The sequence below is a fragment of the Triturus cristatus genome, chromosome 8, assembly GCF_964204655.1.
Source record: "Triturus cristatus chromosome 8, aTriCri1.1, whole genome shotgun sequence".
Classification (NCBI taxonomy): Eukaryota; Metazoa; Chordata; class Amphibia; order Caudata; family Salamandridae; genus Triturus; species Triturus cristatus.
The window spans coordinates 739,544,715-739,559,974 of NC_140591.1; the positions used below are offsets into that span (position 1 = coordinate 739,544,715).

At 41.8% G+C, this 15,260-nt stretch overlaps 1 non-coding gene across 1 annotated transcript; it reads right to left on the minus strand.

The window, feature by feature from the left end:
* Positions 1 to 9,658: 9,658 nt before the first annotated feature.
* On the minus strand, positions 9,659 to 9,731 carry TRNAV-CAC (transfer RNA valine (anticodon CAC)). Its single transcript has one exon. It is a non-coding gene; the product is annotated as a tRNA-Val (tRNA).
* Positions 9,732 to 15,260: the final 5,529 nt, after the last annotated feature.

Consider the following 15,260-nt stretch of genomic DNA (forward strand, 5'->3'; position numbering starts at 1 on the left):
AACGAGATTGCATGAAATAATCTTCAGGGCTTGGACAATTCCATGGCAAAACGGCACCTATCAACATTGTAGCCAACACAATATAACAACTGTTTCTGCCCGGTTTCGAACCGGGGACCTTTCGCGTGTGAGGCAAACGTGATAACCACTACACTACAGAAACAGATACCTACAGTTGATTTTTCTGTAATGAAACTGCTCCGAACTGGCTATTCCATGGGCCTCTGGCTTTAGATTTCTTTCATGCAACCTGCCCGACATCCCTAGCTGAACGCTCGTACATGCCATGCAAGACCAGATGTTTGGTATTAGCTCAGACTGGGCAGGGCTGAAGCATGAGACTCTAGCAAAGAATTATCCACTACTGCAAAGAAAAAATTGATGTTGGTTTTGAAACGCAAACTTCAAAACAACTTGAAAAGAGTACCAAGAAAAGGGCTCGTCCGGGATTTGAACCCGGGACCTCTCGCACCCAAAGCGAGAATCATACCCCTAGACCAACGAGCCCTCAAAATCCTCTTACCTCTCAAAAGCTAATACCGGCTCTAAGCCCGCAATGAAGATCATGCTGGTATCTTTATGATGCTTGGTCTGTGAATACGCATGAAAGTCAGTCTCAACTTACCCTTTCTCAAACGATAGCACTATCATTTACAAGTGTCTCCTTTTATTCCGTCCCAGCTTTGGACACGTCTTACAGGAAGTCAGCCCTTATTTATATATTTCTGCAGTGGCTGAAGCTTAATGAGAAAGAGTAACAAGTTGTTCATAACAACATAAGAAACACATTGTGCATTTTCTCTCAAATACTCCTTCACTTTGTGCCAAAAGAAATACCAAGGTGAATACCTAGGTCACAGATTCAAGCTAAAGATCTTCCTGCTGAATGCAAGGCGCAATAAAAACTGCATATCGCTGGACGAAAGCATTCCTTGCATAGCCTCTAACATCATAACATAACTGAGCTGCTAGCAGCAAGCTAACCAATACCTTTCTGAAATGAGAATGACATGTGCTTATCTGCTCAATCAGTGCTCGATCAGGCGAGATTTAGAAAAGGTGGAAAGGGTCCAAGTGGATGCCCCTTCCTTTTTAGGGTGGGTCCTGCTGACTATCATAGGATTGCTTGTAAAAGTGGCCAGGGTCAGAGGAAAAGCTGCCAACACTTCTTAGCGTTCTCTATAGATGCAGCCATTTTCTGTGACTGTAATTTCGGCCTTTTCCCAGAAGTCTCTATTCTGCCTATGCAAATTAACAAAAGCAGTGCTTATTCCTCACTTGCTCAAATGTCCTTCCTGTCCAGAAAGCTCTGATTAAGCATGCTTATTTTCTTTTTCTGGGATATTTTAAATTGTTTCGCTGTCCAGTCTGTGGCAGTAGAAAGCTGCTTATGATGCCAGGTTTTGATGAATCCCCAAGGTACAAGTACAGAGGAATATATCAGTCTCTAGGATATGGAACTTTTAGCTAACACATCACAATATGTGATGCTTGCCAAGAAAACACTACATTCTGGAGCGCTGATGATCAGAACATTCTGCTCCTGAAGGATAGAAAAGACAGCTTGATTGAAATAAAGTCTGTTTATATTGACGCTCTCTCTCTCCCTATATATACATACATGCGTACACACACACACACAGGTATGTCATGCATTTCTTCAGATTTGTTTCAACCATTTACCATTTATTGGAGAATCCCTACTTTTCAAGTGACTGCAAATGAAGTCATCTCTGGCACTTTTTGTGCAAAGTAAGAGACACACATGACACCTTTTTATAAAAGTCATCGGTTTCTTTGTTACTGTGTACTTTCAAAGCATGGGGCTTTCACACGTCAGGTAAACCTGATTACCACTACACAACAAAAGCAGATGCAGCTTTCTTATCTATGTCGTGATAGAACAGTTGTGAATTGAGTAGAAGAAGGGCCCTGATGTGATACTTATTACATGCAGCCTGTAAGATAGTCAAACATGCAGGCTAGGAAGGAAGATGCAAATATCAATGTATTAGAAAAACACCTAAAGGCGAGTGATATGCTTTCATTCATGCATGGCTAGGAAAAATCGCCATACTGTTGCAAACATTCTTACACCACCAACTGGAAATAAATGATTCTGACATTAAACGTAAAGGTGACAATGCATTTGTATCATCACCTTGAGAAGGATCATCTTGGAATTGAGCCGAGGGCCTCTGCACTCAAAGCCAGAAACACTCCACTAAAATAAGATTCCTGTTGGTGCCAACAATTCTCCATGTTAATGCTTGTTCTAGGAGAGCAGTGAACCGATTGCAGGGCTCTTTTGAAAGCAAGGTCTGAGAACCAACAGATACATCCACACGCCGATTACTTTAGTGTTTTGAGAGAATTCCCTTTCTTGGAACGAGATTGCATGAAATAATCTTCAGGGCTTGGACAATTCCATGGCAAAACGGCACCTATCAACATTGTAGCCAACACAATATAACAACTGTTTCTGCCCGGTTTCAAACCGGGGACCTTTCGCGTGTGAGGCAAACGTGATAACCACTACACTACAGAAACAGATACCTACAGTTGATTTTTCTGTAATGAAACTGCTCCGAACTGGCTATTCCATGGGCCTCTGGCTTTAGATTTCTTTCATGCAACCTGCCCGACATCCCTAGCTGAACGCTCGTACATGCCATGCAAGACCAGATGTTTGGTATTAGCTCAGACTGGGCAGGGCTGAAGCATGAGACTCTAGCAAAGAATTATCCACTACTGCAAAGAAAAAATTGATGTTGGTTTTGAAACGCAAACTTCAAAACAACTTGAAAAGAGTACCAAGAAAAGGGCTCGTCCGGGATTTGAACCCGGGACCTCTCGCACCCAAAGCGAGAATCATACCCCTAGACCAACGAGCCCTCAAAATCCTCTTACCTCTCAAAAGCTAATACCGGCTCTAAGCCCGCAATGAAGATCATGCTGGTATCTTTATGATGCTTGGTCTGTGAATACGCATGAAAGTCAGTCTCAACTTACCCTTTCTCAAACGATAGCACTATCATTTACAAGTGTCTCCTTTTATTCCGTCCCAGCTTTGGACACGTCTTACAGGAAGTCAGCCCTTATTTATATATTTCTGCAGTGGCTGAAGCTTAATGAGAAAGAGTAACAAGTTGTTCATAACAACATAAGAAACACATTGTGCATTTTCTCTCAAATACTCCTTCACTTTGTGCCAAAAGAAATACCAAGGTGAATACCTAGGTCACAGATTCAAGCTAAAGATCTTCCTGCTGAATGCAAGGCGCAATAAAAACTGCATATCGCTGGACGAAAGCATTCCTTGCATAGCCTCTAACATCATAACATAACTGAGCTGCTAGCAGCAAGCTAACCAATACCTTTCTGAAATGAGAATGACATGTGCTTATCTGCTCAATCAGTGCTCAATCAGGCTCGATCAGGCGAGATTTAGAAAAGGTGGAAAGGGTCCAAGTGGATGCCCCTTCCTTTTTAGGGTGGGTCCTGCTGACTATCATAGGATTGCTTGTAAAAGTGGCCAGGGTCAGAGGAAAAGCTGCCAACACTTCTTAGCGTTCTCTATAGATGCAGCCATTTTCTGTGACTGTAATTTCGGCCTTTTCCCAGAAGTCTCTATTCTGCCTATGCAAATTAACAAAAGCAGTGCTTATTCCTCACTTGCTCAAATGTCCTTCCTGTCCAGAAAGCTCTGATTAAGCATGCTTATTTTCTTTTTCTGGGATATTTTAAATTGTTTCGCTGTCAAGTCTGTGGCAGTAGAAAGCTGCTTATGATGCCAGGTTTTGATGAATCCCCAAGGTACAAGTACAGAGGAATATATCAGTCTCTAGGATATGGAACTTTTAGCTAACACATCACAATATGTGATGCTTGCCAAGAAAACACTACATTCTGGAGCGCTGATGATCAGAACATTCTGCTCCTGAAGGATAGAAAAGACAGCTTGATTGAAATAAAGTCTGTTTATATTGACGCTCTCTCTCTCCCTATATATACATACATGCGTACACACACACACACAGGTATGTCATGCATTTCTTCAGATTTGTTTCAACCATTTACCATTTATTGGAGAATCCCTACTTTTCAAGTGACTGCAAATGAAGTCATCTCTGGCACTTTTTGTGCAAAGTAAGAGACACACATGACACCTTTTTATAAAAGTCATCGGTTTCTTTGTTACTGTGTACTTTCAAAGCATGGGGCTTTCACACGTCAGGTAAACCTGATTACCACTACACAACAAAAGCAGATGCAGCTTTCTTATCTATGTTGTGATAGAACAGTTGTGAATTGAGTAGAAGAAGGGCCCTGATGTGATACTTATTACATGCAGCCTGTAAGATAGTCAAACATGCAGGCTAGGAAGGAAGATGCAAATATCAATGTATTAGAAAAACACCTAAAGGCGAGTGATATGCTTTCATTCATGCATGGCTAGGAAAAATCGCCATACTGTTGCAAACATTCTTACACCACCAACTGGAAATAAATGATTCTGACATTAAACGTAAAGGTGACAATGCATTTGTATCATCACCTTGAGAAGGATCATCTTGGAATTGAGCCGAGGGCCTCTGCACTCAAAGCCAGAAACACTCCACTAAAATAAGATTCCTGTTGGTGCCAACAATTCTCCATGTTAATGCTTGTTCTAGGTGAGCAGTGAACCGATTGCAGGGCTCTTTTGAAAGCAAGGTCTGAGAACCAACAGATACATCCACACGCCGATTACTTTAGTGTTTTGAGAGAATTCCCTTTCTTGGAACGAGATTGCATGAAATAATCTTCAGGGCTTGGACAATTCCATGGCAAAACGGCACCTATCAACATTGTAGCCAACACAATATAACAACTGTTTCTGCCCGGTTTCAAACCAGGGACCTTTCGCGTGTGAGGCAAACGTGATAACCACTACACTACAGAAACAGATACCTACAGTTGATTTTTCTGTAATGAAACTGCTCCGAACTGGCTATTCCATGGGCCTCTGGCTTTAGATTTCTTTCATGCAACCTGCCCGACATCCCTAGCTGAACGCTCGTACATGCCATGCAAGACCAGATGTTTGGTATTAGCTCAGACTGGGCAGGGCTGAAGCATGAGACTCTAGCAAAGAATTATCCACTACTGCAAAGAAAAAATTGATGTTGGTTTTGAAACGCAAACTTCAAAACAACTTGAAAAGAGTACCAAGAAAAGGGCTCGTCCGGGATTTGAACCCGGGACCTCTCGCACCCAAAGCGAGAATCATACCCCTAGACCAACGAGCCCTCAAAATCCTCTTACCTCTCAAAAGCTAATACCGGCTCTAAGCCCGCAATGAAGATCATGCTGGTATCTTTATGATGCTTGGTCTGTGAATACGCATGAAAGTCAGTCTCAACTTACCCTTTCTCAAACGATAGCACTATCATTTACAAGTGTCTCCTTTTATTCCGTCCCAGCTTTGGACACGTCTTACAGGAAGTCAGCCCTTATTTATATATTTCTGCAGTGGCTGAAGCTTAATGAGAAAGAGTAACAAGTTGTTCATAACAACATAAGAAACACATTGTGCATTTTCTCTCAAATACTCCTTCACTTTGTGCCAAAAGAAATACCAAGGTGAATACCTAGGCCACAGATTCAAGCTAAAGATCTTCCTGCTGAATGCAAGGCGCAATAAAAACTGCATATCGCTGGACTAAAGCATTCCTTGCATAGCCTCTAACATCATAACATAACTGAGCTGCTAGCAGCAAGCTAACCAATACCTTTCTGAAATGAGAATGACATGTGCTTATCTGCTCAATCAGTGCTCAATCAGGCCAGATTTAGAAAAGGTGGAAAGGGTCCAAGTGGATGCCCCTTCCTTTTTAGGGTGGGTCCTGCTGACTATCATAGGATTGCTTGTAAAAGTGGTCAGGGTCAGAGGAAAAGCTGCCAACACTTCTTAGCGTTCTCTATAGATGCAGCCATTTTCTGTGACTGTAATTTCGGCCTTTTCCCAGAACTCTCTATTCTGCCTATGCAAATTAACAAAAGCAGTGCTTATTCCTCACTTGCTCAAAGGTCCTTCCTGTCCAGAAAGCTCTGATTAAGCATGCTTATTTTCTTTTTCTGGGATATTTTAAATTGTTTCGCTGTCCAGTCTGTGGCAGTAGAAAGCTGCTTATGATGCCAGGTTTTGATGAATCCCCAAGGTACAAGTACAGAGGAATATATCAGTCTCTAGGATATGGAACTTTTAGCTAACACATCACAATATGTGATGCTTGCCAAGAAAACACTACATTCTGGAGCGCTGATGATCAGAACATTCTGCTCCTGAAGGATAGAAAAGACAGCTTGATTGAAATAAAGTCTGTTTATATTGACGCTCTCTCTCTCCCTATATATACATACATGCGTACACACACACACACAGGTATGTCATGCATTTCTTCAGATTTGTTTCAACCATTTACCATTTATTGGAGAATCCCTACTTTTCAAGTGACTGCAAATGAAGTCATCTCTGGCACTTTTTGTGCAAAGTAAGAGACGCACATGACACCTTTTTATAAAAGTCATCGGTTTCTTTGTTACTGTGTACTTTCAAAGCATGGGGCTTTCACACGTCAGGTAAACCTGATTACCACTACACAACAAAAGCAGATGCAGCTTTCTTATCTATGTCGTGATAGAACAGTTGTGAATTGAGTAGAAGAAGGGCCCTGATGTGATACTTATTACATGCAGCCTGTAAGATAGTCAAACATGCAGGCTAGGAAGGAAGATGCAAATATCAATGTATTAGAAAAACACCTAAAGGCGAGTGATATGCTTTCATTCATGCATGGCTAGGAAAAATCGCCATACTGTTGCAAACATTCTTACACCACCAACTGGAAATAAATGATTCTGACATTGAACGTAAAGGTGACAATGCATTTGTATCATCACCTTGAGAAGGATCATCTTGGAATTGAGCCGAGGGCCTCTGCACTCAAAGCCAGAAACACTCCACTAAAATAAGATTCCTGTTGGTGCCAACAATTCTCCATGTTAATGCTTGTTCTAGGTGAGCAGTGAACCGATTGCAGGGCTCTTTTGAAAGCAAGGTCTGAGAACCAACAGATACATCCACACGCCGATTACTTTAGTGTTTTGAGAGAATTCCCTTTCTTGGAACGAGATTGCATGAAATAATCTTCAGGGCTTGGACAATTCCATGGCAAAACGGAACCTATCAACATTGTAGCCAACACAATATAACAACTGTTTCTGCCCGGTTTCGAACCGGGGACCTTTCGCGTGTGAGGCAAACGTGATAACCACTACACTACAGAAACAGATACCTACAGTTGATTTTTCTGTAATGAAACTGCTCCGAACTGGCTATTCCATGGGCCTCTGGCTTTAGATTTATTTCATGCAACCTGCCCGACATCCCTAGCTGAACGCTCGTACATGCCATGCAAGACCAGATGTTTGGTATTAGCTCAGACTGGGCAGGGCTGAAGCATGAGACTCTAGCAAAGAATTATCCACTACTGCGAAGAAAAAATTGATGTTGGTTTTGAAACGCAAACTTCAAAACAACTTGAAAAGAGTACCAAGAAAAGGGCTCGTCCGGGATTTGAACCCGGGACCTCTCGCACCCAAAGCGAGAATCATACCCCTAGACCAACGAGCCCTCAAAATCCTCTTACCTCTCAAAAGCTAATACCGGCTCTAAGCCCGCAATGAAGATCATGCTTGTATCTTTATGATGCTTGGTCTGTGAATACGCATGAAAGTCAGTCTCAACTTACCCTTTCTCAAACGATAGCACTATCATTTACAAGTGTCTCCTTTTATTCCGTCCCAGCTTTGGACACGTCTTACAGGAAGTCAGCCCTTATTTATATATTTCTGCAGTGGCTGAAGCTTAATGAGAAAGAATAACAAGTTGTTCATAACAACCTAAGAAACACATTGTGCATTTTCTCTCAAATACTCCTTCACTTTGTGCCAAAAGAAATACCAAGGTGAATACCTAGGCCACAGATTCAAGCTAAAGATCTTCCTGCTGAATGCAAGGCGCAATAAAAACTGCATATCGCTGGACTAAAGCATTCCTTGCATAGCCTCTAACATCATAACATAACTGAGCTGCTAGCAGCAAGCTAACCAATACCTTTCTGAAATGAGAATGACATGTGCTTATCTGCTCAATCAGTGCTCAATGAGGCTCGATCAGGCGAGATTTAGAAAAGGTGGAAAGGGTCCAAGTGGATGCCCCTTCCTTTTTAGGGTGGGTCCTGCTGACTATCATAGGATTGCTTGTAAAAGTGGCCAGGGTCAGAGGAAAAGCTGCCAACACTTCTTAGCGTTCTCTATAGATGCAGCCATTTTCTGTGACTGTAATTTCGGCCTTTTCCCAGAAGTCTCTATTCTGCCTATGCAAATTAACAAAAGCAGTGCTTATTCCTCACTTGATCAAATGTCCTTCCTGTCCAGAAAGCTCTGATTAAGCATGCTTATTTTCTTTTTCTGGGATATTTTAAATTGTTTCGCTGTCCAGTCTGTGGCAGTAGAAAGCTGCTTATGATGCCAGGTTTTGATGAATCCCCAAGGTACAAGTACAGAGGAATATGTCAGTCTCTAGGATATGGAACTTTTAGCTAACACATCACAATATGTGATGCTTGCCAAGAAAACACTACATTCTGGAGCGCTGATGATCAGAACATTCTGCTCCTGAAGGATAGAAAAGACAGCTTGATTGAAATAAAGTCTGTTTATATTGACGCTCTCTCTCTCCCTATATATACATACATGCGTACACACACACACACAGGTATGTCATGCATTTCTTCAGATTTGTTTCAACCATTTACCATTTATTGGAGAATCCCTACTTTTCAAGTGACTGCAAATGAAGTCATCTCTGGCACTTTTTGTGCAAAGTAAGAGACACACATGACACCTTTTTATAAAAGTCATCGGTTTCTTTGTTACTGTGTACTTTCAAAGCATGGGGCTTTCACACGTCAGGTAAACCTGATTACCACTACACAACAAAAGCAGATGCAGCTTTCTTATCTATGTCGTGATAGAACAGTTGTGAATTGAGTAGAAGAAGGGCCCTGATGTGATACTTATTACATGCAGCCTGTAAGATAGTCAAACATGCAGGCTAGGAAGGAAGATGCAAATATCAATGTATTAGAAAAACACCTAAAGGCGAGTGATATGCTTTCATTCATGCATGGCTAGGAAAAATCGCCATACTGTTGCAAACATTCTTACACCACCAACTGGAAATAAATGATTCTGACATTAAACGTAAAGGTGACAATGCATTTGTATCATCACCTTGAGAAGGATCATCTTGGAATTGAGCCGAGGGCCTCTGCACTCAAAGCCAGAAACACTCCACTAAAATAAGATTCCTGTTGGTGCCAACAATTCTCCATGTTAATGCTTGTTCTAGGTGAGCAGTGAACCGATTGCAGGGCTCTTTTGAAGGCAAGGTCTGAGAACCAACAGATACATCCACACGCTGATTACTTTAGTGTTTTGAGAGAATTCCCTTTCTTGGAACGAGATTGCATGAAATAATCTTCAGGGCTTGGACAATTCCATGGCAAAACAGCACCTATCAACATTGTAGCCAACACAATATAACAACTGTTTCTGCCCGGTTTCGAACCGGGGACCTTTCGCGTGTGAGGCGAACGTGATAACCACTACACTACAGAAACAGATACCTACAGTTGATTTTTCTGTAATGAAACTGCTCCGAACTGGCTATTCCATGGGCCTCTGGCTTTAGATTTCTTTCATGCAACCTGCCCGACATCCCTAGCTGAACGCTCGTACATGCCATGCAAGACCAGATGTTTGGTATTAGCTCAGACTGGGCAGGGCTGAAGCATGAGACTCTAGCAAAGAATTATCCACTACTGCAAAGAAAAAATTGATGTTGGTTTTGAAACGCAAACTTCAAAACAACTTGAAAAGAATACCAAGAAAAGGGCTCGTCCGGGATTTGAACCCGGGACCTCTCGCACCCAAAGCGAGAATAATACCCCTAGACCAACGAGCCCTCAAAATCCTCTTACCTCTCAAAAGCTAATACCGGCTCTAAGCCCGCAATGAAGATCATGCTGGTATCTTTATGATGCTTGGTCTGTGAATACGCATGAAAGTCAGTCTCAACTTACCCTTTCTCAAACGATAGCACTATCATTTACAAGTGTCTCCTTTTATTCCGTCCCAGCTTTGGACACGTCTTACAGGAAGTCAGCCCTTATTTATATATTTCTGCAGTGGCTGAAGCTTAATGAGAAAGAGTAACAAGTTGTTCATAACAACATAAGAAACACATTGTGCATTTTCTCTCAATTACTCCTTCACTTTGTGCCAAAAAAAATACCAAGGTGAATACCTAGGCCACAGATTCAAGCTAAAGATCTTCCTGCTGAATGCAAGGTGCAATAAAAACTGCATATCGCTGGACTAAAGCATTCCTTGCATAGCCTCTAACATCATAACATAACTGAGCTGCTAGCAGCAAGCTAACCAATACCTTTCTGAAATGAGAATGACATGTGCTTATCTGCTCAATCAGTGCTCGATCAGGCGAGATTTAGAAAAGGTGGAAAGGGTCCAAGTGGATGCCCCTTCCTTTTTAGGGTGGGTCCTGCTGACTATCATAGGATTGCTTGTAAAAGTGGCCAGGGTCAGAGGAAAAGCTGCCAACACTTCTTAGCGTTCTCTATAGATGCAGCCATTTTCTGTGACTGTAATTTCGGCCTTTTCCCAGAAGTCTCTATTCTGCCTATGCAAATTAACAAAAGCAGTGCTTATTCCTCACTTGCTCAAATGTCCTTCCTGTCCAGAAAGCTCTGATTAAGCATGCTTATTTTCTTTTTCTGGGATATTTTAAATTGTTTCGCTGTCCAGTCTGTGGCAGTAGAAAGCTGCTTATGATGCCAGGTTTTGATGAATCCCCAAGGTACAAGTACAGAGGAATATATCAGTCTCTAGGATATGGAACTTTTAGCTAACACATCACAATATGTGATGCTTGCCAAGAAAACACTACATTCTGGAGCGCTGATGATCAGAACATTCTGCTCCTGAAGGATAGAAAAGACAGCTTGATTGAAATAAAGTCTGTTTATATTGACGCTCTCTCTCTCCCTATATATACATACATGCGTACACACACACACACAGGTATGTCATGCATTTCTTCAGATTTGTTTCAACCATTTACCATTTATTGGAGAATCCCTACTTTTCAAGTGACTGCAAATGAAGTCATCTCTGGCACTTTTTGTGCAAAGTAAGAGACACACATGACACCTTTTTATAAAAGTCATCGGTTTCTTTGTTACTGTGTACTTTCAAAGCATGGGGCTTTCACACGTCAGGTAAACCTGATTACCACTACACAACAAAAGCAGATGCAGCTTTCTTATCTATGTCGTGATAGAACAGTTGTGAATTGAGTAGAAGAAGGGCCCTGATGTGATACTTATTACATGCAGCCTGTAAGATAGTCAAACATGCAGGCTAGGAAGGAAGATGCAAATATCAATGTATTAGAAAAACACCTAAAGGCGAGTGATATGCTTTCATTCATGCATGGCTAGGAAAAATCGCCATACTGTTGCAAACATTCTTACACCACCAACTGGAAATAAATGATTCTGACATTAAACGTAAAGGTGACAATGCATTTGTATCATCACCTTGAGAAGGATCATCTTGGAATTGAGCCGAGGGCCTCTGCACTCAAAGCCAGAAACACTCCACTAAAATAAGATTCCTGTTGGTGCCAACAATTCTCCATGTTAATGCTTGTTCTAGGAGAGCAGTGAACCGATTGCAGGGCTCTTTTGAAAGCAAGGTCTGAGAACCAACAGATACATCCACACGCCGATTACTTTAGTGTTTTGAGAGAATTCCCTTTCTTGGAACGAGATTGCATGAAATAATCTTCAGGGCTTGGACAATTCCATGGCAAAACGGCACCTATCAACATTGTAGCCAACACAATATAACAACTGTTTCTGCCCGGTTTCAAACCGGGGACCTTTCGCGTGTGAGGCAAACGTGATAACCACTACACTACAGAAACAGATACCTACAGTTGATTTTTCTGTAATGAAACTGCTCCGAACTGGCTATTCCATGGGCCTCTGGCTTTAGATTTCTTTCATGCAACCTGCCCGACATCCCTAGCTGAACGCTCGTACATGCCATGCAAGACCAGATGTTTGGTATTAGCTCAGACTGGGCAGGGCTGAAGCATGAGACTCTAGCAAAGAATTATCCACTACTGCAAAGAAAAAATTGATGTTGGTTTTGAAACGCAAACTTCAAAACAACTTGAAAAGAGTACCAAGAAAAGGGCTCGTCCGGGATTTGAACCCGGGACCTCTCGCACCCAAAGCGAGAATCATACCCCTAGACCAACGAGCCCTCAAAATCCTCTTACCTCTCAAAAGCTAATACCGGCTCTAAGCCCGCAATGAAGATCATGCTGGTATCTTTATGATGCTTGGTCTGTGAATACGCATGAAAGTCAGTCTCAACTTACCCTTTCTCAAACGATAGCACTATCATTTACAAGTGTCTCCTTTTATTCCGTCCCAGCTTTGGACACGTCTTACAGGAAGTCAGCCCTTATTTATATATTTCTGCAGTGGCTGAAGCTTAATGAGAAAGAGTAACAAGTTGTTCATAACAACATAAGAAACACATTGTGCATTTTCTCTCAAATACTCCTTCACTTTGTGCCAAAAGAAATACCAAGGTGAATACCTAGGTCACAGATTCAAGCTAAAGATCTTCCTGCTGAATGCAAGGCGCAATAAAAACTGCATATCGCTGGACGAAAGCATTCCTTGCATAGCCTCTAACATCATAACATAACTGAGCTGCTAGCAGCAAGCTAACCAATACCTTTCTGAAATGAGAATGACATGTGCTTATCTGCTCAATCAGTGCTCAATCAGGCTCGATCAGGCGAGATTTAGAAAAGGTGGAAAGGGTCCAAGTGGATGCCCCTTCCTTTTTAGGGTGGGTCCTGCTGACTATCATAGGATTGCTTGTAAAAGTGGCCAGGGTCAGAGGAAAAGCTGCCAACACTTCTTAGCGTTCTCTATAGATGCAGCCATTTTCTGTGACTGTAATTTCGGCCTTTTCCCAGAAGTCTCTATTCTGCCTATGCAAATTAACAAAAGCAGTGCTTATTCCTCACTTGCTCAAATGTCCTTCCTGTCCAGAAAGCTCTGATTAAGCATGCTTATTTTCTTTTTCTGGGATATTTTAAATTGTTTCGCTGTCAAGTCTGTGGCAGTAGAAAGCTGCTTATGATGCCAGGTTTTGATGAATCCCCAAGGTACAAGTACAGAGGAATATATCAGTCTCTAGGATATGGAACTTTTAGCTAACACATCACAATATGTGATGCTTGCCAAGAAAACACTACATTCTGGAGTGCTGATGATCAGAACATTCTGCTCCTGAAGGATAGAAAAGACAGCTTGATTGAAATAAAGTCTGTTTATATTGACGCTCTCTCTCTCCCTATATATACATACATGCGTACACACACACACACAGGTATGTCATGCATTTCTTCAGATTTGTTTCAACCATTTACCATTTATTGGAGAATCCCTACTTTTCAAGTGACTGCAAATGAAGTCATCTCTGGCACTTTTTGTGCAAAGTAAGAGACACACATGACACCTTTTTATAAAAGTCATCGGTTTCTTTGTTACTGTGTACTTTCAAAGCATGGGGCTTTCACACGTCAGGTAAACCTGATTACCACTACACAACAAAAGCAGATGCAGCTTTCTTATCTATGTCGTGATAGAACAGTTGTGAATTGAGTAGAAGAAGGGCCCTGATGTGATACTTATTACATGCAGCCTGTAAGATAGTCAAACATGCAGGCTAGGAAGGAAGATGCAAATATCAATGTATTAGAAAAACACCTAAAGGCGAGTGATATGCTTTCATTCATGCATGGCTAGGAAAAATCGCCATACTGTTGCAAACATTCTTACACCACCAACTGGAAATAAATGATTCTGACATTAAACGTAAAGGTGACAATGCATTTGTATCATCACCTTGAGAAGGATCATCTTGGAATTGAGCCGAGGGCCTCTGCACTCAAAGCCAGAAACACTCCACTAAAATAAGATTCCTGTTGGTGCCAACAATTCTCCATGTTAATGCTTCTTCTAGGTGAGCAGTGAACTGATTGCAGGGCTCTTTTGAAAGCAAGGTCTGAGAACCAACAGATACATCCACACGCCGATTACTTTAGTGTTTTGAGAGAATTCCCTTTCTTGGAACGAGATTGCATGAAATAATCTTCAGGGCTTGGACAATTCCATGGCAAAACGGCACCTATCAACATTGTAGCCAACACAATATAACAACTGTTTCTGCCCGGTTTCAAACCAGGGACCTTTCGCGTGTGAGGCAAACGTGATAACCACTACACTACAGAAACAGATACCTACAGTTGATTTTTCTGTAATGAAACTGCTCCGAACTGGCTATTCCATGGGCCTCTGGCTTTAGATTTCTTTCATGCAACCTGCCCGACATCCCTAGCTGAACGCTCGTACATGCCATGCAAGACCAGATGTTTGGTATTAGCTCAGACTGGGCAGGGCTGAAGCATGAGACTCTAGCAAAGAATTATCCACTACTGCAAAGAAAAAATTGATGTTGGTTTTGAAACGCAAACTTCAAAACAACTTGAAAAGAGTACCAAGAAAAGGGCTCGTCCGGGATTTGAACCCGGGACCTCTCGCACCCAAAGCGAGAATCATACCCCTAGACCAACGAGCCCTCAAAATCCTCTTACCTCTCAAAAGCTAATACCGGCTCTAAGCCCGCAATGAAGATCATGCTGGTATCTTTATGATGCTTGGTCTGTGAATACGCATGAAAGTCAGTCTCAACTTACCCTTTCTCAAACGATAGCACTATCATTTACAAGTGTCTCCTTTTATTCCGTCCCAGCTTTGGACACGTCTTACAGGAAGTCAGCCCTTATTTATATATTTCTGCAGTGGCTGAAGCTTAATGAGAAAGAGTAACAAGTTGTTCATAACAACATAAGAAACACATTGTGCATTTTCTCTCAAATACTCCTTCACTTTGTGCCAAAAGAAATACCAAGGTGAATACCTAGGCCACAGATTCAAGCTAAAGATCTTCCTGCTGAATGCAAGGCGCAATAAAAACTG